Raw genomic sequence first — 25,856 nt, forward strand, 5'->3', positions numbered from 1 at the left:
AATAAAAGCAAGAGAGTTTTGTAAGGATTTAAACCTCAGAAACTTCGACTTCGAAAATCAGCTGTTAAATAACTATTTCGCAAAGACGAGTTAACCTTTAGATCAGCCTGTTGGGCTCAAAATATATTAATTTGATTAACAAAATTAATTATTAGAAGTTAACGAAAAATAAAATTCAGCATTTAATTAAGTCGGTGTATTTATGATAGTGTATACAAATTTAGGTTTATAAAATTAAAAAAAAAATTCCATTTTAGTAACATTAATTGTGTAATAGGAAATATTTTAATTTAAATTTTAAATATATATTTTTTTAAATTAAGGTTAATATTAACTTACGAAAGAGAAAAACGTTTTATGAAGAGGGTTGTAGAGCAAACAAATGTTTGTATACAGATGTGATTCTATTGAGACGTGTGTATATAATCTCTCAGTAGAATAGGGTGTTACGTGACCTCCATTCGTTACGTAATAAGTATCAACAGGCTGGATTGTATGTTTGTTTTCGCTCTCTTTCTACGCGCCCTCAACTCGTCCACTAGTGTTGAGCAGTAGCAGTTGTCCTATTGGTCTTGCTCTGCTGTATATCTGAGTAGTGGGGAAGACGTCGACGGCAAATTAATGCTACCTTCAGCCTAGCTGTTTCACTTGTACGTTCTCCAGTCGATTGCTAGCCCTTATTGCGGTTGTGTCGTGATTATTATCTTTTTTTGTTGTACTGTGCATTAATACCCTCATTTGTTTCTGTTATTTATTGCGTTGTAAGTACCGTATTGAATTAGTTTTAATTAATTTTATGGTGATTTTATATGTTATGTTTTCACGTAAAAACCGTAGTTATAAACAACGGTGAATTATTTTAACCGATTAATGCTCTTACAGTTGTGTTATCATATCAGGCTAAGTAATTTTATAAGTTTGATTGTTACGTATTAAATCATTTGTCATAACTACCCTAATTAATAAAAATGTTTTTATTTTTGAAGACAATTTTAATCAAATTTTTAAACTTTTTTGTATTAATTTTTAACTGCAGATGTATTGTGAGCTTGGAAAAATCAGGATTTTTTATTATATATTTCTTATCTAATATCGTACAGTATAATAAGTTTATTATTGAAACCGGTGTCACATTTAGCTCTTTCTATCAGTAATTTTGCCATAATTCTAGTCGATGGTCAATCATTTTGATTACGGTTTTGTGTTTTCCACTTTAATTTTTTCTTATTACATTAATCAACATTGTTGCAGTTTAATATTTATTTTCGATAAATTAATTTAATAACTCTTCACTCAGTTTTCCTCGTTGTTTTGGTACTGTAAAAATGTAAGTAGTCTATAGCCGGGTGACCTAAGTCTAGTGTACTTATATTGAAACTAATATAATTTCCGGTTTATTGCGTAGACATATTACATAATATCGATGCCGTTATTATTTTTATTATTTAATTATTAACTTAATTTATTTCAATTAAAAATTTTAATTTAATCTGATTCTAAAATTTGTTTTTGTTGTAGATAAACGTATCTCGTATTTTTATTATGTCTTTCATGCGTATAAAACCGTGCAGCTCTATTAATGATATATATTAGTTGTGATAATTAAATGAATAAATTAACAATTAATATAATCCAGCTTACCAGCACGTTGATATGTATTCTATGTCTTTCGGCTTACTTGGAAGCCATCATCAGGAGTTAAAATTATTACATTTAAAGTCAAAAGTTTAAAAAACCGTAGTTAAAATTTAAAAACAGTGATTATCCCGGCCCTAGTAGTACACATAGGATAGTATACTAGTAGAACCGGGACAGTCATGACTGTTTTTTAATTTTATCTATGATTTTTTTAAACTTTTGACTTTAAATATATTAATTTTAACTATTGATGATGGCTCTATATCTTTCGGCTTAAAAAAATATAGAGTACATATCAACGTCCTGGTAAGGAAAATTATATTAATTGTTAATTTATTCATTTAACATATCAGCGGTACCATGTTTGAGAAATTATAATAATTAATTTACTATCCCGGTTGCAGCCTAGTGCAGCGTTGCCAAACATTAATTTCTCGCGATGTATTTGTTAAAATAAGATTTCAGGTCTCATGAGTTATACGACTACCGGTATAAATATCTGTCCATGTTCGGTTATGAGATAATCAAATAAATATATTTATTATAAGACCCACCAAACTTAACCTACTCTCACTTCGCTCGCTAACCTTAACCTAAGTTTCATGAGATTATATTTCTAGATTTATTTATCATATAAATTTATATATATATATATTATTTATTTATTTGGTTATCTCATAACCGAACATGGACAGATATTTATTCTGGTGGTCGTATAACCCATGAGACTCAAGATTTCTTCTGATGACTTATTAATAAGTAGTAGGTTTCTTTCATTACTAATAAATTCGGTTAATTTTACAATTTATTTTAATTTAATTATTTTTTTTTATGCAGCCAAGGGGATTCAAGCGTACTAATTTATGGACAGTGAAAAATAAATAAAAATATTTACTATTTTGTGAAAAATAATCATTTACAAACTATAATAACTGTGTAACATTTTAAGTTAATAATCTGATGAGGCTATAACGAAAAATGTTTTCATTAATTAATATATCCTTAAATGTTTCATAAATTTATTCTGAAATTATATTTTCGATTTTTTCCCCGCAGTTGCAGTTATGATAGTAATAATTTTTTTCTGTTTAGCCTCAGGAACCACCGTAAGGTATTACTTCAGAGGATGATATGTATGAATGTAAATGATGTCTAGTCTTGTACGTTTCAGGTCGATCGTTCCTGAGATGTGTGGTTAATTGAAACCCAACCACCAAAAAAACACCGGTATCAATGATAACAGTAATAGCAATATTGAACCCCACCTTTTTTTTTTTTAAATATATTTTTATTGTAAGAAAATAATGTTAACAGAAGTGCACAAGAGTGCATTTAGATAACACTACTAACGATTAGGATTTTATAAATATTCTATTAAGAATACTTATAAAAAATGGATATTTTTATTATTTAGTCTCTAAATCTGATTTAACAGAAAGTTTGTTTCTATGAATACAAAAAACCCACCATGTTGATCTAGAGGTTAACTCATCATCGCAAATCAGCTGATTTCGAAGTCGAGAGTTCTAAGATTCATATCCTAGTAAAGGAAGTTACTTTTATACGGATTTGAATACTAGATCGTGGATACCGGTGTACTTTGGTGATTGTGTTTCAATTAACCACACGTCTCAGGAGTGGTCGATCTGAGACTATAAAAGTACACTTCGTTTACATTCATAGATATCATCTTCTCAAGTAATAGTGGTTCCAGGGGCTAAACAGAAAACGAAAGAAATATAAAAAAAGATAATTTATTGTAAATATCTCACAATAGTACTTCAAAAACCATATTAAATATTTCTTGGTATTTTTAAAAGTTTTTTCAATTTGAATAAAAAAGGTTTAATTACATAATTATTAAAATTTTCGCTCTCCGCTAAATTTTAATCCATGTCCTACAGTTTGAGAATCCTTGTTCTTATTTAAATAGAGAGGATACTCGTTATCAGGGGGAAAAAATTGTAAATTTCGTTGTAAATACCTCTGTCTTTGATTTGGAAGGTCATCGTTTTGAATTATAATTAATTAGGCTTGACATCTTTTATATGTTTTAAAAATCATTTATCATTATAAAACAAAAAAAATCTTTTTTGGCACGCCGGAAGACGGAGGTAGATTCCACCGTTGCTAAGTAGGGAATAAAAAAATTTCCACCTAAAAGTTAAGAAAAACTTCAAATTTACTCAATACGACAATGGATGCATGTGAAAAAAAGTTTCACATGTTTAGCATACGACAAGCCATCTTCTTAAAATTCCAGCAATATTTTAGTCATCCCTTGCCGTAAGGGTTGGTCATATCAAAAATTGTTTCAAACAAAAGTTGTATGTAATGTTTAGAGGACTAACGACTACTTTAAACCGATTCGATTATGTACCTATTAAGTGAGGTATGATTTTTTTGTCTTCGAAACCCCATTTTTTCCAACCCCTGGGCCAATGATTGGTGATATCAGAAGGTTTACATAGATAAGATTTAGGCTCTTATCCAAAGAATAGTAGGAATTTAAACGAATTCGATATTTTACTTAATACGAAAAATTTTCCTATTCCAGCAATATTTTGGTCATCCCTTGCTGTAAGGGTTGGTCATATAAAAAAATGTTTTACAAAAACGTTTTGGGTTTATTTAGAGGACTAACGACCACTTTAAACCGATTTGGCACTGCCTATTAAGAGAGGTATGATTTTTTGTCTTCGAAACCCCATTTTTTCCACCCCCTGGGCCAATGGTTGGTGATATCAAAAAACATTACTTACATAGGTTTTAGGCCCTTATCCAAAGAATAGTATAAAATTTACACGAATTCGATATTTAACTTAATAAGAAAGTTATAGCGATTTTTTTTTCGGAAAAGCTCTCCTTTTCCATCCATATAGTCCGATTTTTCCCATTAACCAACTCGACCGAGATTTTGGGTCGTTATATTTTTTGTATAAATTTGAAAGTAATTGGCGTAAATTACGGCAGTTATCGTGTCCACAATAAAGTGGACGTTTATATATATATATTTATATATATATATATATATAAATAGGTATATAGATAAACGTTTGAGTTGACGGTGGTTTTGGGGTCTGGAAAATGTGAAACGAAAAGATATGTCGAAATTTTATGGAGTTGAATCATGGTACCTATTAAAATAGGCAGATTTCTTATGAAATCTACCTAAAAAGGTATTAGCATATTACTGCCATGAAAAATTAATAAATAATACCTTTCTTAATTTTTTAATTTTATTTTTTACACATTTTACCAAAGTCTGTATGCGTGCACATGTTTGTATGTTTTGTCTGCTACGTTTGGTTTTATATTTCGGGATCATTTGTGTATATGACCTTGAAATCTTGTTGTGGTAGATTAAGTAATTAATTAGTTTATTGATTTTATTGATTAATTTATTATATTTAAAAAAAAATTATATGAAGGGACGAAGAAATTTTCATAAGTTCTACATTTTGAAGGTTGTATTTGTAAAAAAACATGACCTGAATTAGGCGAAATCTCGAGATACTGAGGGTGACCTTCCTGTTCAGCCTCATCCGCTTGACCTTTTAAGTTGAAAATCTAATGGCGTCAGTGACCCATGTATAAAAGTAATATGACCAAGTTCGCTCAAAATCGGTCCAGTCGTTCTCATAAGGTGATTTAGAGGCCGAAATCGAATACACACACGTACATACAAATTTTAACAACCGGAAAATTTTCATCCGGTTTTTTTAGTTTTGTGGATTCGTTAGGTGTCAAAACGTCAAGATCCGGCGAAAACTGCATATGTCCAAATTGGATCGATTACAATACTTTCCCTTCTAGAACTATAGCTCTGCTATAGAGCTATCTAGACGGGAATGTAATTAATGTTTATGTAATGAAATATTTTTTATTTACATCACTGTTACATAGTGTTTCTCATTTGTTAGCGTATTCTTTATTAGTAACAACATCGTAAGTCTAATATTTTTAAATATTTTAATATATATATATATATATATCATAAAAAATAAACATTATTTATCCTTGGCCGGAGACGAACTCCCACACAATAATTCTGCTTATGTTATAATCTTGCTTATTTATAAATAATTGATTGGATTTGTTTTGTTATTAGTTGCATATATCTTTAGATTTATATATTATGTTGTACTTATGATGTAATAATAATAGTGCCAAAATCGTCGACTAATTGGTTTAGTTTTAATTATTATTATTTAATTCTATTTGCATAATCTTTCTACTATTTTGGTATGATTTAAAAAATGATCACCCAGGTATGTATTAAGTAACCCACCGACTTGGTCTAGTGTTAAACGCGTCTTCCTACATCAACTGATTTGGAAGTCGAGAGTTCCAGCTTTCAAGTCCTCGTAAAGTCAGTTATTTTTACGCGGATTGGAAAACTAGATCGTGGATATCGGTGTTCTTTCGTGGTTGGGTTTCACAATTAACCACACATCTCAGAAATGGTCGAACTGAGACTGTACAAAACTACACTCCATTTACACTCACACATATCATCCTCTGAAGTATTATCTGAACGGTAATTTCCGGAGGCTAAACAGGAAAAACAAAAGGAAGAATTAAGTATTTACAATTAAAGATAAATGTAAATTAATTAAACACCTAACAGAGTTCTATTATCGGAACCTATACTAATTATAAATACAGGGCTTATTTTAACTGACAATTCAGTTTTGGCGGTTGAAGATAGCGTTTTATTCTTCAAAGGGACTTTAATTTATGTATTTAAAAAATTTAATTGGCGGATTAAAATAATAACGAAAGGTCTATTTAAATGAAAGCCATCGTTTTAATATTTAGTAAATTATTTAAATTCCTTTTAAATTTATTTTGTATTTTAATTTTGTTATTAATTAAAAAAGAAAGAAAATTAAATAATTAATTCTTTGGTACAAATTCTGACACAGTTTACCAAAATCGCTGTTAACGTTTTGTATCTTCATACCAGAGTCCGTAACAACAGTGTTAAAATAACGATTTGAATATCTTATAAGTATACTAATTATGGTAAATATATTGTATACTAATATTAAGAGCATTATTTTTAAGTGAATGCAAATAAGAAATTTCCATATTGTAATACGTATTTGAGATGTTGTGTGAATATATATGCTTTTAATTTGTTATACTTAGAGGTAAATCATTAACATTAGTTTGTAACATGATTAATACTAGTATAAATATTTTATTTAAACTGAAAGATAAATGGCCTTTTAAGATTTTAAAACACATTAATGACATCACGTTTACGGTTTTTTTTAAGGGGTAAACAACCCAAATTTTGAACAGAAAACATAATATTTTTTTTTTTTACTTTATTGATTTTTTTTAAATCTCCTTTTTAATGTAATATAATTATTTCTTCTACATTTTAACTCTAAAAATATGAAGAAAATATATTTTATAGGTCGTTGCTAGATGAAATTTCTTCTTTTTAAACAAAACATTTGTCGATCTTTATCCACAACGGAACGGAGACGGTATATGTGTTTGGGGTAAGAGGTTTTGTGTATATGTTGTCACATCATTTTCCTCAAAAACTACTGGTCCGATTTTGATGCGGATTTTTGCATTACCTAACATAGGTATCATTTCAGAGCAGGTTCTTAGACATTTTTTTACAGTTATAGGCCATCAGGGCGCGCTGCAATAGATGTGTTTCTCTAAAACGGTTGGGCCGATTTTAATGATGTTTTTTGAACTACGTAACATATGTAAGGTAATACATATCTATTGCTAACATTTACAGGAACCATATGCAACTGTAATAATCGAAGAACATAAGAAAGAAGCTGTAATAGAAAAGGGGGTCCGACAAGGATGTTCCCTATCCCTGTTAATTTTTAATTTTTACATAGAACTAGCAGTAAATGATGTTAAAGAATAGTTTAGATCCGGAGTAACAGTGCAAGGTGAAAAGATAAAGATACTACGACTTGTTGATGATACAGCAATTCTAGCTGAGAGTAAAACACATGTAGAAGAAATAATGATCAGCACGGATGAAGTCCTACGTAAAAATTACCGCATGAAAATAAACAATAACGAAACGAAGTAATGAAATGTAGTAGAGATAATGCGAGTGGCCCGCTAAATATAAAAATAGGAAGACAAAAGATTATGGTGGTAGAAGAATTTTGTTATTTGGAAAGTAGAGTTACTAAAGATGGACGAAGTAGGAGCGATATAAAATACTGAATAGCACACGCTAGAAATATAATTTTCTTACATTAAAAATAAATTTAAACGCCAGGAAAACCAATTTTTGAAAATATATGTTTGGAGCGCAACTTTACATGGAAGTGAAACGTGGAGGATCGGAGTACCTGAGAAAGATTAGATGCTTTTGAAACGCGGTGCTGTAGGAGAATGTTAAAAATCAGATGGGTGGATAAAGTGACAAAACCCACTGAGTTGATCTAGTGGTGAACGCGTCTTCCCAAATCAGCTGATTTGAAAGTCTAGAGTTCCAGCGTTCAAGTCCTAGTAAAGCCAGTTATTTTTACACGGATTTGAATACTAGATCGCGGATACCGGTGTTCTTTGGTGGTTGGGTTTCAATTAACCACACATCTCAGGAATGGTCTAACTGAGACTGTACAAGACTATAAACTTCATTTATACTCATTCATCCTCTGAAGTATTATCTGAACGGTAATTACCGGAGGCTAAACAGGATAAAGAAATAACAGATAGGGAATCTCGGAGAGCTGCATCAAACTAGTCAGATGACTGAAGATAAAAAAAAAAACATATGTATCACTTCAGAGCAGGTTTTTAAACATTTTTACGGTTATAAGCCGCCAAAGGGCGCTGCAGTTGATATGTTTCATCAAAACGACTTTGTGGCTTTTTTACAATCTTTAACTTTATCAGTTGTAAAAAATTTATTTCTCGTGTTTCGATAGTGATAAGTAGTTCATTTAGAAGTCATATTAAAGCTTATTTTGCCTTCTTTTAGAAAAAAATCCCTTTTCACCTGGTAGTACCACTACACTTTGAGTAGTATAGTTATAAGTGCACGACACAAACAATTGTGTCGTGCACTTTTGTTTACTGTGTAATATTTTGTCAAATACTTTTGGATTTTTTTGATTTTTAACGTAAACAATTTACATTCTATCATTAATTACTATTTTTTATTTCATTTCGTGTAGTTGTTTGGGATAAATAGTTACCGTTTTAAAAATATTGTTGACATATGCTTGTAGTATTTTGGTTATGTATTGGTTATACGTACAAATATTATTTTTTTTGCTTTTTTTGTTTACATTTGTTATAATTTTTATTTAATTAGTTTATTAGTGTGTAAAGTAAATTATAATATGGGACCGTCAAAACAACGCGCTTCACACAAATATAATGTAAGGTAAGGAAAATCAAATATTCAAATTATGAACGAAAAACGTTTGGTAAAATCTCTATTCGCCCTGTAGCTCTTGAGATTCAAGATCATCTTGAATACATTACATGAAAAGGATCAACCGAAGGCTGGTCCTTCTTATATAAGTACAGGTGGAATTAACACAGAAGATATTAGTATACGGGTGCATGATTTTCAAAAATCAGAACTTTCTGAAATTCATGATCACCAGACATGAATTTATCATTAAATTATGTACTAAAAATGTTCTTAACATTTTCCGTAAACATTTTTCCAGGATTTTAAAACGCTAGAAACATTATAACTAAACTTTTACGCGTGGTTTTGATGATTTTTAAAAAATGGAATATAAATTTTTGATCTGTTGAGTACAGAGAGATTATCTTAAAATAATTCATATGAAATTAAATAAAATATCAAGGAAACGTTATCATTTTTTTTTAATTTTCGGCATAGTGAAAACAGGCAAACAAAAACAATCTTTACAAATCACAGAGAAAATTTTCTGTTTATTTTTGTTAAAGAATTAGGTGTCTAGGATAAATCATATCTGAGATGAACAGTTTTTTGTAAATGACGATTATTTGTCCCATCCTCAATTTTAGGAGTTGCAAATCAAATATGAATATCATTTTTTGAAGCTAATCTTCATTTAGATTATTTGTTGTCAAAGTGGGCGATAACGCCCTCTTGTGGGCGCTGGAGGTCTTCAGGGGGAGCAGTAGAAGGCCCACAGAAATTTGGGGGCGTTCAGGTAGTCTAGGAAGGCTATCTTGTAAGGAAAGCCTTAGGCTGGTTGCCTCGGTTTTTGGCGCAAAAGAAGACGTGTTTATGTTACTGAATACATTGTTCCCAAGGAACTTCACTCTGCTATCAGATCTGAAAGATGTGAGGGGTCCTGTAGTCGCTCCAATAATCATTTATTATTGTGCTTCTCTTTATTGTGTTTCTTCTCGTCGGGGTTTTTTATTTATAACTATGTTTAATAGTGTGAAACTCTCATGTGTGGTGACTCAATCCGAGTCCGATATCTCTTAGGATAAAAAGGATTGCACGGCTGGGGACTTTTCAAGAGGAATATCGTGTGGTTGACTAAATGGAGTGTGAGACTGGGTGGTACAAGTGTATATTCTCCTTTGGTTTGTCTTTCAAAGTCTTAGATATAGTCTTCTGTTGTGCATCACTAATATTTTTTTTCTTAACTAAGTAATAAGTATTAAGTATTAAGTTTTATGTATATAATTTTTGTTTTCTCATTTTGTGTGCTGCTAAATTTTGGCAGCTTGGGTTAATCTATGTTGGTGGAATACATAAACTCATTTGTACGAGTCTGACAGGGCAAGGGGAAGGGCTTTGACAAAAACAGAGTTGCGGACTTCTTGCTGACGTGCAACCGGAAAATTATATACGGCGGACTGGAGGAAGGATACCATGACAAGTGTATATAATAATTTTTAAAAATAAGACGGAGATGAGAATGGCGAAAAAAATAAGATCGCCAGGACAACGAAACGTAGGACCGTGTAGGGCCAGGGGGCAGCCCTATTGCTGAGGGCGTCTTGGCTTTAACCCCAAGCAAGAGTGGGTAAAGTCTGGGCGTTCGATGAAACATTAGGGACCTCAAGGTATGCGGGGAGGACGCGCTGGACGAAGAGGTATGCGTGAAGAGCATATCCAGACCTTGTATAGTGGTAGGACGGGAAGGCTAGCCTTCTTGCCGAGAAATTTTTGGGGTCTCCAGAAGCGGAAGGTCAGAACGTTCCGGTGATGCAAGGGGGAACCCGATGGAGGGGCCTGCAAGGGCCCCAAGCTAGGATGGGTTTTAATCACCTCCACGACTCATAGGTGCGGTCGGCATTCGCCTGGAAGGCAAATGCCGACCGCCCCGTGTGAGTAAAAAAAAAGGAAGGCGATGGCTGATTGAAAAAAAATTATATTTCCTTGATATTTCAAACTAAAATGAAATATCTACTACACTAGTACAAAAATTTAAAGGGACACCTACATTTTATGATAAAAAAATGTATTCAAACTATTTTAACTTTGCAACCCGAAATTTTTCTAAAAGCAATTTTAATAATAATGCTTCCAAATATGATTAAATATGCGTTGTAATTACTCTCATTTTAAATGTAAGTTTTAGAAATAGGATACGCCACGTTTAAAAACAATAATTGCAATTACGGTATTTAAGAGCCCATTTTAAAAACAGCAATTGCAATTATATTATTTTAACAGATGGTAAGTTTAAAAATTTAGGCTAGAAAAGTTTTGATTCTGAAATGAGCGGTGGGCGAAAAAGTTTGGGAATCAATGATTTAGATACTGGTTTATTTTCAGACCAGAACAGAAAAAAAATTCCAAGAACTAAAAAAATTTGGGTTAATTTAACTTATAATTAAGTTATAATTTAGTCCATCTTATCCTTGTCCTTTAACTTATAATTTAGTCCATCTTATCTTCCAAAATTTTGCTATGGAAGTTATATGTTTATAAACTGCTTCTTGTTGTATCAACAGAGAATCTGTATATTAGTATATACTGAGTATGTAATGAAGGTAATCTATGTTTCTAACCTGCTTTAATTTTAATTTTTGGCATTTCACTTTTTTGAATATTTATAATGAAATTATGGTCAAACAAGGTTTCCGATTTTTATGAAATTTTATAGTAAGATTCTTTACTATTGGACAAACAATATATTTGTAACGATTTTATAACAAAAGTTTCCGTTTCAAAGTAGTAGATAATTGTTTACTCTGAAGGCGGATGTAGAAGCGTTGAGGGGCGGTGGAGGGAAAATTTCTATCGCTAAACTACCTACAAGTGGTCTCCCGTGCATGTCTGGCAACAACTACTCATTACGATACAATTTTCATTCTTTCTCTTTCACTCTCTCTCTCTCAACGGTTACGCTTAGATACTAAACCGTTTTATGTTTTACTATACATTTAAACCGTAATTTTTTCTGGGACTATATCTTTTGGTTTTTGATAAATTTACATTTATTTAATTATTTTCCTCTTGGGATATTTTATTTACAAAATATAATTTTATCTTCATTCGATTAAAAGTTATGTATAGACATTTTTTCTACTTTTTATTTTCCGGATTACCGAAATAAAATTCGACTGTCATTTGATATACTGATGAACTATCTTTAAAATGTACACAAAATTAACATTTTCGTGTTAACCACGTTATCATGTAAATCAGCATTATCGTATTACCGCAATTTTTTTTTTATTATGTTAAAAAAATAACGCTGTGCACAAGCTATTAACGGAATTTACTCAGTATAGGTGCATGTTATCATACGGGTGTTTCAATTAAGACTCTTACCCCACCGGGTTGGTCAAGTGGTAAACTCGGTCTTCATTATTCGAATTTGAATATTAGATCGTGGATACGGTGTTCTTTGATGCTTTTTATTATTTTTTTTAACTTCCAGGACCACCGTTAGGTATTGCTTCAGAGGATGAAATGAATGATTTTTAGCGTGTGAAAATGCCATGCCTGACCGGGATTCAAACCCCGGACCTCCGGTTTAAAGTCGGAGACACTACCATTCGCGCCACGGAGGTCGGCGTTCTTTGGTGGTTGGGATTCAATTAACCGCACGTTTCAGGAATGGTCTCCCTGAGTGTTCAAGACTAGACATTTTCCGGTACAGCTACATTACGTTGATAAGTTGCTAATGACTGTAATTGTTAATAATTTTAATTAATATTTTAATTTTTAATAATTTTCATTATTAATAATTTCATTTATATGAAATTATTAATAATGAAAACAATAATCAAAAATAAAAAACGCTATTGCCAAAAAAATAAACTAAAAACCGACAATAAATCGAAAAAAAAAGAAGAAAACAAGAAAACGGACTAAAAATGGTTATGCAGTATTTTATTAAATAAAATAATGGCTGCCAGTTTTCGTGGTGCGATTGATAGCGTCTCGGCCTTTCATCCGGAGGGTTCCGGGTTTGAATCCCGGTCAGGCATGGCATTTTCACACGCTACAAAAATTGCCATTCATCTAATCCTCTGAAGAATACCTAACGGTGGTCCTGGAGGTTAAAAAAAAACAAAAAACTGGGTAACCAATCAATTTTCAGACAGTTTTAAATTGTTTAAATATATTTTTTAAGTTGTAAAATTACCAGGCGTTTAAGATTGTCTAATGATTAAGTTCTCATAGGTCTTACATCTATAAGAAAATTTTGCCCTTTAACGAAAATATTTAAATGCATTTGGGGTGCTCTGAATAATAATTGTCCTATATTAAAGAACTTGGAATAGTAATTTTTATTAAAGAACCCCTGACTGAATTTAAATATTTTTATTGAAGGACAAAATTTTCTTATCGGTGTAAGAAAATTAAAAACGTCTGAAAGTTGATCGGTGACTTTTATTTATTTTTAACATCCAGGACCACTGTTAGGTATAGCTTCAGAGGATGAGATGAATGATTTGTAGTGTGTGTGAAAAAAATGCCATGCCTGACCGGGATTCGAACCCGGGACCTCCGAATGAAAGGCCAAGAGATGTTACCACTCGCGCAACGGAGGCCGGCTCATTATTTTATTCAATTAAATACTGCACAACGATGTTTAGTCCTTTATTTCCATACCTTGTTTTCTTTTCTTTAGTTCGATTTATTGTCATTTCTTAGTTCAATTTATTTATTTGTTTTATTTTTTTTGGCAGTCGTTTTTTGTAATTATTTTTATCATTTAGTACTTTTTAGTGATCATCGAGAAAAATTTACGATTCGAAAACTTATGAATATAACATATTTAACGTACTGTTTCAAATGAGGAAACTGTAAAGATTTTAATTTATTTTTTTATTTGGCGTATACCAACCTAAACTTTCAGATTTCTCAAGTAATTGAGTTCCTCGAGAGACTTTTTATCGTACGGATCGAAGAGCAATTTTCTGGGATCAACAACTAACGGGTAAACTCTCTGATTGTTTCACGCGACTCAGTGCTACGTAGACCTGATCCTTAGCAAAAATGTGAGTTCTCAGATCTACGACAGCTCTAACTAGAGCAGTCCCTTGTAGTATATGGACCGTTACAGCCCAGCACAATATTAGTGGCAGAAAACGCCATTCCACTTTGCCCTGTTCTCCTAAAGCATGAAATTCCATAATAACGGGCTCGATCCTCAATCCTATAGTGACAACATTACCACTAATTGTACTATCGTACTGACCGTTTGTGGGAGCTTGCTTGATTAAAGCTGGTGTCGGCGTAGTCTTCCAACGTGATTTTGTATTTTACTAGTAAATACCCCGTTTGAATTTTGAAAATTGGAAGATCGGCTGCAAAGATATAACAAAATTTCCAAATAACCGTAATCTGTTAGATCGAGAGTTCAAACGTTGCCTTCAAACTACTAAAAAGTACCCTTTTTGAATTTTGAAAATCGGATGATTGTTTGTAGAGTTTAATCCCTTCAAATCTTTAGTATTTTACTGCTAGGATGATTCCAGCTAGAAATTTTTATCTCGGATGAAAAATTAGTTCAGGACATTTTTTTTCTTAGGGATAATTTTTCACAAATACGTTTATCTCCCTGATATAACAGTAGATAAAATGAACTCTAGATTCCAAATTCCTCTGCTGCAAGAATTTAATGAAGATGACTACGATCGAAGATCACCCCACCACTCAATAACCTCACACGCAGGTCTCCACGGGAAGCCCATTATTATTAAACAGAAATTTCTACTATTTTATTTAAGGTAAATTTAATTCTATTATTTTTATTATATTATTCATTCGATTGATTTGAATCATTCAGTTTAAACCCAGTCAGATAGTGATAGAGGCTCACAGTTCATTAATTCAATTCATTAAAGTCATTTCTCCCGCTACCACCCCATTCGGTCGCCCTAAAGCATAAGACCGAATGTCTGTGTTACAAACGGCAAATGAGCCTCGAACAGTTTAGCGACCAGTATCCTAACATAGCTCCTAGAGCTTATCTGACAACATGAGCGGATTAAGCGTGGTGCCATGCACCACCGGCTTGCGTGTCCCAACTGCTCATTTGTCAAATATTTGCTAAACTAGGTAGGCGCACCCCGTCAACTACTAAAAATGTATATGGCATCCATAACAAAATTTATTTTGTCTAGGCAGTAATTCGCTGCCACGCCTAGGTCGCTGAATGCCAGCAAGTACCTGCCCACCATTTTATAGCGCTTGGAACCATAATAATTGGCTGGTGATCAGCCATACTCAGGGTTAGCTTCCCACAGCAATGGGGTAAGAGTCTTTCCCTTAAGCAAACTACGGATTCCGGTTGAACAAAGCAACCGCGTCTAGGAACTCCCACACGATCCGACAATGCGGCTCTCGCCACACTTACTCGCCGCTTATGAGTGGTCAATTTTCCCCTTGACCTCTAAGTACCAGTGGCCCGGTCTCTGCCGGGCAGAGCAGGGCAGTCAAGAGCAGGGCAATCAAACATCAGGTGTTCATTTGACTGGACCTCCCCGCAGACGCACAGCTCATCAGCTGCCAGGCAGAACCGAAACAGATATTGGTTCAAATTAGTGTGGTTGTTGAGCACCCGTTGCCCTTTAAAACGAGCTCGAGGCATACCATCCTCCCAAATCCTGTATAAACCTATAAAACGATCTTCCCTTAGTCGTGGTGTCCCATTCCAGCTGCCATGCTTCCATCACGAGGCTCTGCAGCCTCTTTCGCATATGGGAGATGGGTACTACTACATGTATATATATATATTTATACAGCCTTTGTCACTCCCGGTAACAAAAGGATTCCAGCGCGGGGTTAAATATCTAAATCGGTTCGGCCGTTAAGCTGCAACTTTGGAATAAATATACATTCATACATACATGCACCCTAAATTACACTACTCTTTGGGGGTCGTGTAAAAAAAGACTCTTAAAACAGGTTAACAAAATTGTCAACAAGTAATATTAAAAACTCCAAAACTATCGTACAGCAGTACTGGAAGACAACCGTTTAAAATTGAACTAAATGGATTCTAAAATGTTACAAACTGAGAAAATAGAAGTCTATTTTCTATGGTGAATGTATTTGTAGAGCATAAAATTAAACTAACTTATATGCAATTTAAATTATTATATTTATAACATATAGTTGGAAAAACCCGTTACAAAGTGATTCACATAATTTATGTATATATGTGCTAAATCCTATAAATCCTAAATGATGGTTGAAAATAAATTCTGAATAATAGCGCATTCAAATGGAAGTCGGTATAATGTAAAAATGATTAATGGTATTATTTTTATTAACCATCACATAAATTTATTCCTTTCATGGTCTATTTTTTATTTATTTACATACGATAATAATAATTTTTTTTATTGGAAAATTGGATTCCAGTTATTTCCAGTTTTCTAGCTTAATATAAATCATGAAGATATAGTTTTTATTATCATATTATATTTTGTGCGTTTACCTGTTGTTTATACAAGTAAATAATATTAATGCGTATTAAATTACGTATCATTAATTCTCATTATTTTATTTTTCTATTTTTTATTGCTTTTACAATCCACTTCATCGTTATGCGAACAAATAAATAACTGTTTATCAGTATTATTCTCACAATAAATTCGGTATGAGGATAATAAACACAATAGGAATGTAGGGGACGGAGCCCCACGGCTAGACGGAAAGGGCGACCAAAGCGAGTCCTGACCGGTTAATATTAATACATTAATATTTTCGTTCAAGGTTTTATTTTAATTAAAAATAATTTAATGAAATATATCTTAGATAATTTTTTTTTAAGAATTTAATTTAGAAAAAAATTAGAAGGATAAATTTGAATCTTTTCAAATCTTTAGTATTTTTCAGCTGGGAAAATTCCGGCTAGGAGTATGTCTCCCAGATGGAAAATTAGTTCAGACATTTTTTTTTGTTCCGTATAAATTTTTCACAAATACATTAATTCCCTGATATAAAAGTAGATTGGTTTGCTTGGCATTTCTCCCGCCACCACCCCATTCGGTCGCCCTGAAGCATAAGACCGAATGTCTGTGCCACAAACGGCTACTGAGCTACGAAACAGTTTAGCGACCAGTGTCCTAACTAGCTCCTAGAGCTAACCTAAAAGCGTGGCACCATACACCATTCGCTTGCGTGTCCCACCGCTCACTTATCATATATCACTAACATGGATAGGCGCACCCCCTCAACTACTAAAACATATATGACTATCAATAATTAAATTTTTATCTCGTTAAAGACAGCAATTCACTGCCGCACCTAGGTCGCTAAATGCCAGAAAGAAAATGCCCACCAATAAAGCGCTTGGAGCCTTAATCTGGATGGTAGCCTATCATATCTCTCGGTTAGCTTCTTACAGCAGCGCGGTAGGAGTCTTTTCCCTTAGGTCTACTACTGATGTCGGTTGAACAAAGCAACCAGCATCAAGGAACTCTCACACGGTCCGACAATGCGGTTCTTGCCACATTGATTCGCCGCTTCTGAGTGGCCAATTTTCCCCTTGACCTCTAAGTTCCAGGGTGGCCTGAGTTCTGGCCCCTCCAAGAGCTGGGCAGTCGAACATCATGTGTTCGTTCGACTGGAGATATTAAAGTAGATGGCCGGTTGAGGACTGCAGCGAAGGCAAAAGTCGAGTTTATAAAACACTGATGTAAATGTTTACCGAGGGCTGACTTATTATTGCAGGTAAAAAGTAAGATGGGAAAAGACGACTCCCGTTAAAGCTCATCATGGCCATGAAGGGGGGGGGGGCGACCGAAAGAATCACAAGGCGGGTGTCTTTCCCAATGAGGCTGGGATGATGTAAAAGTAAATAAAATGAAGTGTAGATAAAAAAAAATAAAAATAATTATCAACAAAAATAAACTCATAAAAAAACAATAATAGAAGATAAATATTCTAGAACCAAAAGACATAATAAAAAATGTTTTCGAATAAATAAAAGCAAAATCAAGATGCTCTTATCCTCAAATTTTTTTATTATTTATAATTATTATAAATTTATTTATAATAATTATGCGATAACAGTCTGTTAAATAATCAATGTAATTTTTTCAAAATCCAGAATTTATTCCTCCGTTACTTTGGGTACAGAAATCGTACCTCCTTTTTTTATATCATTTTTCTTGTCTTAAAGAGACTTAAAATGATGCAGCACAAAAAGAGTGTTACCATTTAAAATATTTGAGTTAGAACCCCTGGGCTACCCTCCAAAATGGGGTTGAAATTCTATTTCTTGTCAAAAGGTCAAGTAATTGACTTCTCCTGAAAGTTACGGTATTCTACGAGAATACTCGTATCTAGAACGGTTTTAAAATTGTTGAGGGGTTTCCATACTTTTGAATCTGTAATGTTTTTTTTTGTCTTCAATCATTTGACTGGTTTGTTGCAGCTTTCCAAGATTCCCTATCTAGTGTTAGTCATTTCATTCCGGTATACCCCCTACATCCTACATCCCTAAAAATTTGTTTTACATATTCCAAACGTTGCCTGTCTGCACAATGTTTTCCTTCTACCTGTCCCTCCAATATTAAAGCGACTATTCCAGGATGCCTTAATATATGGCCTATAAGTCTGTCTCTTCTTTTAACTATATTTTTTAAATCCGTCTTTCATCATCGATTTGCCGCAACACCTTCTCCTACAGCACCGCATTTCAAAAGCTTCTAATCTTTTCTTCTCGGGTACTCCGATCGTCCAAGTTTCACTTCCATATAAAGCTATTCTCCAATCATATATTATCAAAAATGTTTTCCTGACGTTTAAATTAATTTTTGATGTAAAAAAAAATTATATTTCTGACTGAAGGCTCGTTTTCACCTGTGCTATTCGGAATTTATTTCGTTCCTGCTTCGTCCATCTTTAGTAATTCTACTTCCCAAATAACAAAATTCTTCTACCTCCATAATATTTTTCCTTCCTACTTTTACTTTCAGTGGTCCATCTTCGTTATTTCTACTACAATTCATTAATTTCGTTTTGTTCTTGTTTATTTTCATGCGGTAGTTCATGCGTAGGACTTCATCCATGACGTTCATTATTTCTTCTAAATTTTTTTTACTTTCAACTAGAATTACTATATCATCAGCAAATCGTAGCGTTTTTACCTTTCACCTTGTACTGTTACTCTGGATATAAATTGCTCTTTAACATCATTAACTGCTAAGTCTATGTAAAGATTAAAAAGTAACGGGAATAGGGAACATCCTCGTCGGACTCCCTGTCTTATTACGGCTTCTTTCTTATGTTCTTCAATTATTACTGTTGCTGTTTGGTTCCTCTAAATGTTAGCAATCGTTCTTCTATCTCTGTATTTAACCCTAATTTTTTTTTAAATGCTGAACATTTTATTCCAGTCTACATTATCTAATGCCTGTTCTAGGTATGTTCTATAAATGCCAAGTATGTCGATTTGTTTTTCTTTAATCTTCCTTCTACTATTAATTTTAACCCTAAACTTGCTTCCCTTGCCCCTATACTTTTCCTGAAATCAAACTAGTCTTATCATAACACTTCTACTCTCCTCTCAATTCTTCTGTACTGAATTCTAGAAGAATTGAAAGGAGAGTGGATGAAGTGTTAGGAGAAGACCAATTTGGTTTCAGGAAAAGTATAGGGACAAGGGAAGCAATTTTAGGGGTCAGATTAATGGTAATCTGTAAGTAATGTTCATTACTCTGTAATGATTATGTCAAAATTCTCCTACGAATGTCGATACATACCAAATATGTCGGTGAAAGACCGAAATATTTGCTTATTCGGACCTTCTCCGGCTCTGGTGGGGGTCGAAACGATAACTAGAAATAAAATAAAATATCACTCGATAACAATCTCCAAGGTAAATAGATTACGGGAAACCTTCGTAAAAAAAAGAAAGTTTAAATTTAAGCCAAACATAACCTACGTTCGCTTCGCTCGTTAGCCTCATCTAATTAACAATACAAATTATATAATTTAATATACAAATTATATATGTTATCCTCCAACACTCGTGACTTATTTGATAACTAAATCAAATATTCTGATTAAAATTAAAATTGTTAAATTTAGAAATTTTAATCAGGCCTATTTTTTGCAGTAACTGTGTTGTTTGTTGTCGGATTTTTACAACTAAGGTGTCGTTTTGTTCACAAAAAAATGTTTCATAATTTTTATAATACAACACAGTTTGATAAATCTAATAATTGCTAAGTTATTTAAGACAGAAAAATTGAAACGAACGCCATTTTGAAATTTATCAACGAAGAGTATCGTTATTTTTTTTCTATTAAAAAGTATTACTTTAAAATAAAGTACAACATTTTATTGCTTTATCTTCAACCGTTCTTGAAAAATTATTTTTTTCTTACAAAACACAAAAAGGCGAACAGACAGAAAAATATGCGTCTTCGGACCAGTTCTTTTAGCCTCCGGTAATTACCGTTCAGATAATACTTTCAGAAGATGATATGTATGAGTGTAACTGAAGTGTAGTCTTGTACATTCTCAGTTCGACCGTTCCTGAGATATTGGTTAATTGAAACCCAACCACCAAAGAACATTGGTATACACGATCTAGTGTTCAAATCCGTGCAAAAATAACTGAATTTTACTAGGACTTGAACTGTAGAACTCTTGACTTCCAAATCAGCTGATTTGGGGAGACGTGTTAACCACTAGACCAACCCGGTGGGTTGCGTTTTCGGACCTATGTTCACTGGACATAGTTTTTCTTCATTATTTTAAGTAGAATCACTTCCTTAAATCTGTCCTCACCTTTTAAGGACACTATATATACTTGTACTATAATTTCTTCAGAACAATTTGATCAACAAAGGAGTCGAAACTATGAATGATCTGAATTATACGGGTTTCAGAATAGTCGGCCCTCCATCTTAAAAATAGTAGTTATAGTTGTTTCCGTCCTTTTTACTAGTAAATATATGTATATTAAAATTAAATTTAAAATATACGTTTATTCATAAATTTTCCGCAGCAGCTGTTAAATATGGTACGGGTATCGTAGTGGGCTGCTTTATTGATAGCTCCCGTGCAAAGCTGGTCGTTAGAGCTAAGAAATGAATTGTTAATGTTTATTAAATATAATTAATCGTTCGAAAAATATTTTAGCAGTGGGAACAATAAATTTAAACAGTAATATTATTTTATACGGCAGTTTTAAACGAATCTATTGTTAGGATATGAAAGCATGTATGAAAGTTACGTGTTCTGTTAAATGATAAGAGTCACGTCGGTCATCATTGAAGTTCTTCTTCTTTTTTTTAAAGACTTACGTGACTGTAATATCTAGTTATAATAAGTGATAAATGTCTTATGGGTTAGTTGAATTAAAAATCGTTACGTGATTTCCAATTGGACAATTAATCGTGTTATTGTCCTTATTTTCTAATAATAGTAGTAATAATAATAAATATTGTTATGATTGTTTTTTATTTAAATAAAAAGTACATTCTAATTTATTCACTTTTACTTCACGAATTTATAACTGTTAGCTGTGGTTATTTCCTTCCCCCCTCTCAACACGTTACTCTTTTATTTCGGCACTTAAACTTTCAATGTCTGTTTTTACGTCAGCTATTTACCTAATCTTTGGTTTTTAAAAAAAGATTTATGGTTTTTATAAGTATTGTATAAAAAAAATTAATTTAAGAAAAAATATTTGTTGATTAATGGTTTTTTTTTATTTACTTGTCTTTTTACTAGAAAAATAAACAGAAGTGATCTGTTTAATGATGTCTCTTATTTCAACTTTACATTTACTTTCAGCGCAGTACGCTTTCTCACAGTAATGCAAGCTTTAATTTTTTGTCTGTTTTTATTTCCTCCACTAAATGTAATAAAAATTATTAATAATAAATAATAATAGTAAATTATTAAAAGTTATCAATTATCAAAATAAAGTGCGCAAGCGTACTGCCGGGTTAATTGTCTGTAAAAACTCGATTGTTTGTCGACAAATTTTATTCAAAATAAACTGCTTAATAAATTTCGTATAAGTAAAAACTTGATCAAATAATTACAAAGACATTGAAGATTAGAAAAAATTAACATGGCCGCCGTTTTGAGATTTTTAGGTGATGTTTTCAAAATTTTTTATTTTGTAGATTAAGACAAAATAGATCTACATTTACAAGTCTTTGATTTTCCAAATTTAATTAAAATAGGTTTACCTGTTCCTGAGAAATAATTTTTTTATTGAATATTACAAAATGGCATCCAGAAGGAAAACAAAGCAAAATAGGACTTAATGTCGGTATGAACTCTTTTGCTCATTTTAGTGTCCTGAAATGAGTACCTAAATTCGGGAAGACGTCCCGGAACAATCTGTATATAGTCTACGTAAGATATTTTGTAGCAAGTATTGTGTATAGACCGTGGATACCGGTGTTATTTTTTTATCGGTTGCAATTAACCGCACATCTCAGAAATAGTCGACCGGAGACTGTACAAGACTTCATTTCATTTACACTCATACATATCATCCTCTGAAGTAATACCTGACGGTGATTCCCGGAGGATAAACAGGAAAAGAGAAAAAAGTATCGTGTAAAATCATTAAAATAAAATTTACCGATAAATCCATTAAAAGTTAAATTCTTAGATTTTTGTTGTAATTTTAAGATGTTTATTAATATTTTTAAAACATTTACAGAATGAAAACAAAACATTTTTTTTCTGTATGTTTTGATTGATTGTTTAGCATCGAATGGAAATTTAGTGAATGAGAGCTATCTAAGAACGCTGTATATTTAAAATTATATTTGTAAAGTTTGTAAAAACGCAACGACCACACATATTCGTGATAGAATTCCGGAAATATGATTGCTACAAAAATTGTTTTTATAAGTACCGCTACAAAAGAAGAAAAAGTATATAAAGGCAGAGAAACAGAAGAGATCGAGAAAGAAACAAAAAACTAGTAGACCTAATCATTTCGTAACTAAAAAATACGTGTGTTCGTGTATAGTTTATAGGAAAAAGATAGTGAATATATCCAGAGTAAATTCGTTTATTATACTCATACGAATGTTTGATTTATTTTTTCCATTTGGCTGATAAGTTAATTAAATGAAAAAGCATATATTGTTTCAAAATCTTTTATATTAATCTTGTTTGTTAACAAATTACAATTTATTCAAAAGTTATATTGTATTGTACGATTGAAGAAAAATTATTGTTTTACTATAATCAACCCGTAACTAATTTCCTTAATGTAAAATGCAAACTGTGTCGGGTTTTATCTAATTGTGGCATTGTACCATAAGTAAAATTAGTAACCTTCGCCTTTGAACATCATATCTGCTTACGTCGGTACGTTCAGGTGACTGAAGTCGTCAGGTCACGGTACTTGCATTCAGTACTTAGACTGATTTACATCTTCCTTTTGGAGTAAATTGTTTTTATATAAAATAAACAACTGTGACAATGTCATTTTATTTTATTTATAACAGAATAGGCACTCATAAAATCATTCTTCCGTTTAAATAAAAAATGTTTAAAATTAATCTCAGCAAAAATAATTTAACCTTATTAATCAATAATAAATATTTAAATTATTATGTATTACGCTATTTGATACCACATAAAAATTTAAAAAAATCATTTTATAGATCATTATTAAATTTAAAAAAAACTTAACTTTAAAATCATGTAAAAATTTATTAGATAACAAATTCAACTGAGGTCTCGTCTCATAGCAAAACACATCAAGTTTTGATTCGCTACATCATTAGTACCGAATTCGGTCATTAGCGCTGTCATTGTGTTGTTAAAAATGGACACATTTAGTGGTGCCAAACGTGCTCGCTATATGTTGTTACCACATATATGCTTAATTTAATATCGGCGGGCGATAACGGTAGCAGTGATGTGCGGGGCGCACAGTATACGGACGCATTGATACAAGCATCACATTCACCGCGCAGTTCTCCCACCATAGCGGCACTGCAGTCCCACCACTCTCAGACACCAATAAAAGAGCATTCACCACGAGAGTGAACGCAATACATCGTCTACCACCACCTGAAGAAGAAGTTGAAAGAAGAAGAAGACCCCTGGGCGGCTCAACGTGGGACCGCCTGGCGGATGTCAACATTCCCGCCGGAGCAGCAGGCTTGGCCGGCCCGCCGAGGGAACCGCTGGATGCGAACGCTACCTTCTTGCTGGTTTCAAGATTGAAACCAAAAACTTACGTTGAACTGCAGTTCAACGTAATTTTTCTAGAGAGTACGGTTGGAACCCTGGTAGCAGTCATACAATTTGGCACCAAACCTTCGTTGAGACAGTTTTTGTTAAACATACAAAATCATCAGGACGCCCACGCGTCTCTGAAGCTGCTGTGGAACAACTTGCAGAAAGCTTTGCTCGTAGTCTCGTAGTCGTAGAGAGCTTTGTTCGATGTGCGTCACGTGAGTCTGGCATTCTACAAATGCCTGTTTGGCGTGTATTACGAAAACGATTGGACTTGAAACCGTGCAAACTAATCGTGGTTGAACACATTACAGATGATGACAAAGTTTTTCGGCTGCAGTTTTGTGTGGAAATGATGGATAGAATTGCAGACAACGATAAATTTTTAGACGATGTAATTTCTATTGATAAGTCAACGTTTCACAGTAGTGGCAAGGTGAACATCCATAACTGCTGAATATGGGGTAACGAAAACCCTCATGAAACTTTGCAATACGTTTGTTATAACCTTAAAGTCAATGGTTTTTTTTTTGCCGTAAGCAAACAAGGATTGTACGGTCCGTTCTTCTTCCAGGAGACAACCGTAAATGATATAGTTTATCTGGACATGCTTCAAAATTTTATAATTCCTCAGTTAGACGATGATGACCAAGATGGACGCCATTACTGTCAGCAAGACGGGGCACCACTTCACTGCCGCCTAGAAATCCGAGATTTTCTTGATACTCGATTCCCAGGTCGGTGGATCAGTCATGAAACTCCAGCAACTTGGCTACGTCACTCCTCAGAATTGATCTTGCTAGATTTTTTATTGTGGGGTTTCATTAAAGATCGGGTTTATGAATTGCCTTTGTCTGCTGATCTTGTTAAGCTAAGACTTCGAATTAATTCCGTAGCTGCAGGGGTAACGCCTGAATTCCTGGTTATAGTCTGGAATGAAATCTAGTTCAGGTATGTATGCAGCATTACAAATAGAAAACATCTCGAATTAAATTGAATGTCGAGTGACAAACTTCATGTATTTTTTTTATGAAATGAGACTTCAACCGAATCTGTAAGTTATCTCAATATTTTTTTTTTTTTTTAAGAATGTGGAATCCTTTATGAATCATTCGGTTTAACCACCTAGAAAAAACTTAAAGAAATATATCAACATGAATACACCATGATTTTAATTTTACCAATAAAAATCTTAACGAAAATAAAGTAACGGCAGTGCGATTTAGGTGCTACTTCGCTATCCCACGGTTAGGTTGGTCTAGTGGTGAACGCATCTTTGCAAATCAGCTGATTTCGAAGTCGAGAATTCCAGCATTCAAGTCCTAGTAAAGGCTGTAACTTTTATACGGTCTTGAATACTAGATCGTGGATACCGGTGTTCTTTGATGGTTGGGTTTCAATTAACTACACATCTCAGAAATAGTCGACCTGAGACTGTACAAGACTACACTTCACGTACATTCATACATCCTCATTCATCCTCTGAAGTAACACCTGACGGTGATTCCCGGAGGCTAAACAAGAAAAAGGAAGGAAGATGCTATTTCGTTAAAGATTTTCTATTATTTATCTAATTTTACAAAAACCGTTTGCTTAAATATTT

The 25,856-nt window shown here is 32.9% G+C and overlaps 1 protein-coding gene across 4 annotated transcripts in view; it reads left to right on the forward strand.

Moving 5' to 3' along the window:
- Positions 1 to 625: 625 nt before the first annotated feature.
- LOC142318947 (uncharacterized) overlaps positions 626 to 25,856 on the forward strand; it is an 848,641-nt gene continuing 823,410 nt past the window's right edge. For all 4 annotated transcript variants that reach the window (XM_075355629.1, XM_075355630.1, XM_075355633.1 and 1 more), the window contains exon 1: positions 626 to 761. The gene's annotated coding sequence lies outside the window, so the exon portion shown is untranslated. The remainder of the gene's footprint in view (positions 762 to 25,856) is intronic.

The sequence above is a fragment of the Lycorma delicatula genome, chromosome 2 (assembly GCF_047948215.1).
Source record: "Lycorma delicatula isolate Av1 chromosome 2, ASM4794821v1, whole genome shotgun sequence".
Classification (NCBI taxonomy): domain Eukaryota; kingdom Metazoa; phylum Arthropoda; class Insecta; order Hemiptera; family Fulgoridae; genus Lycorma; species Lycorma delicatula.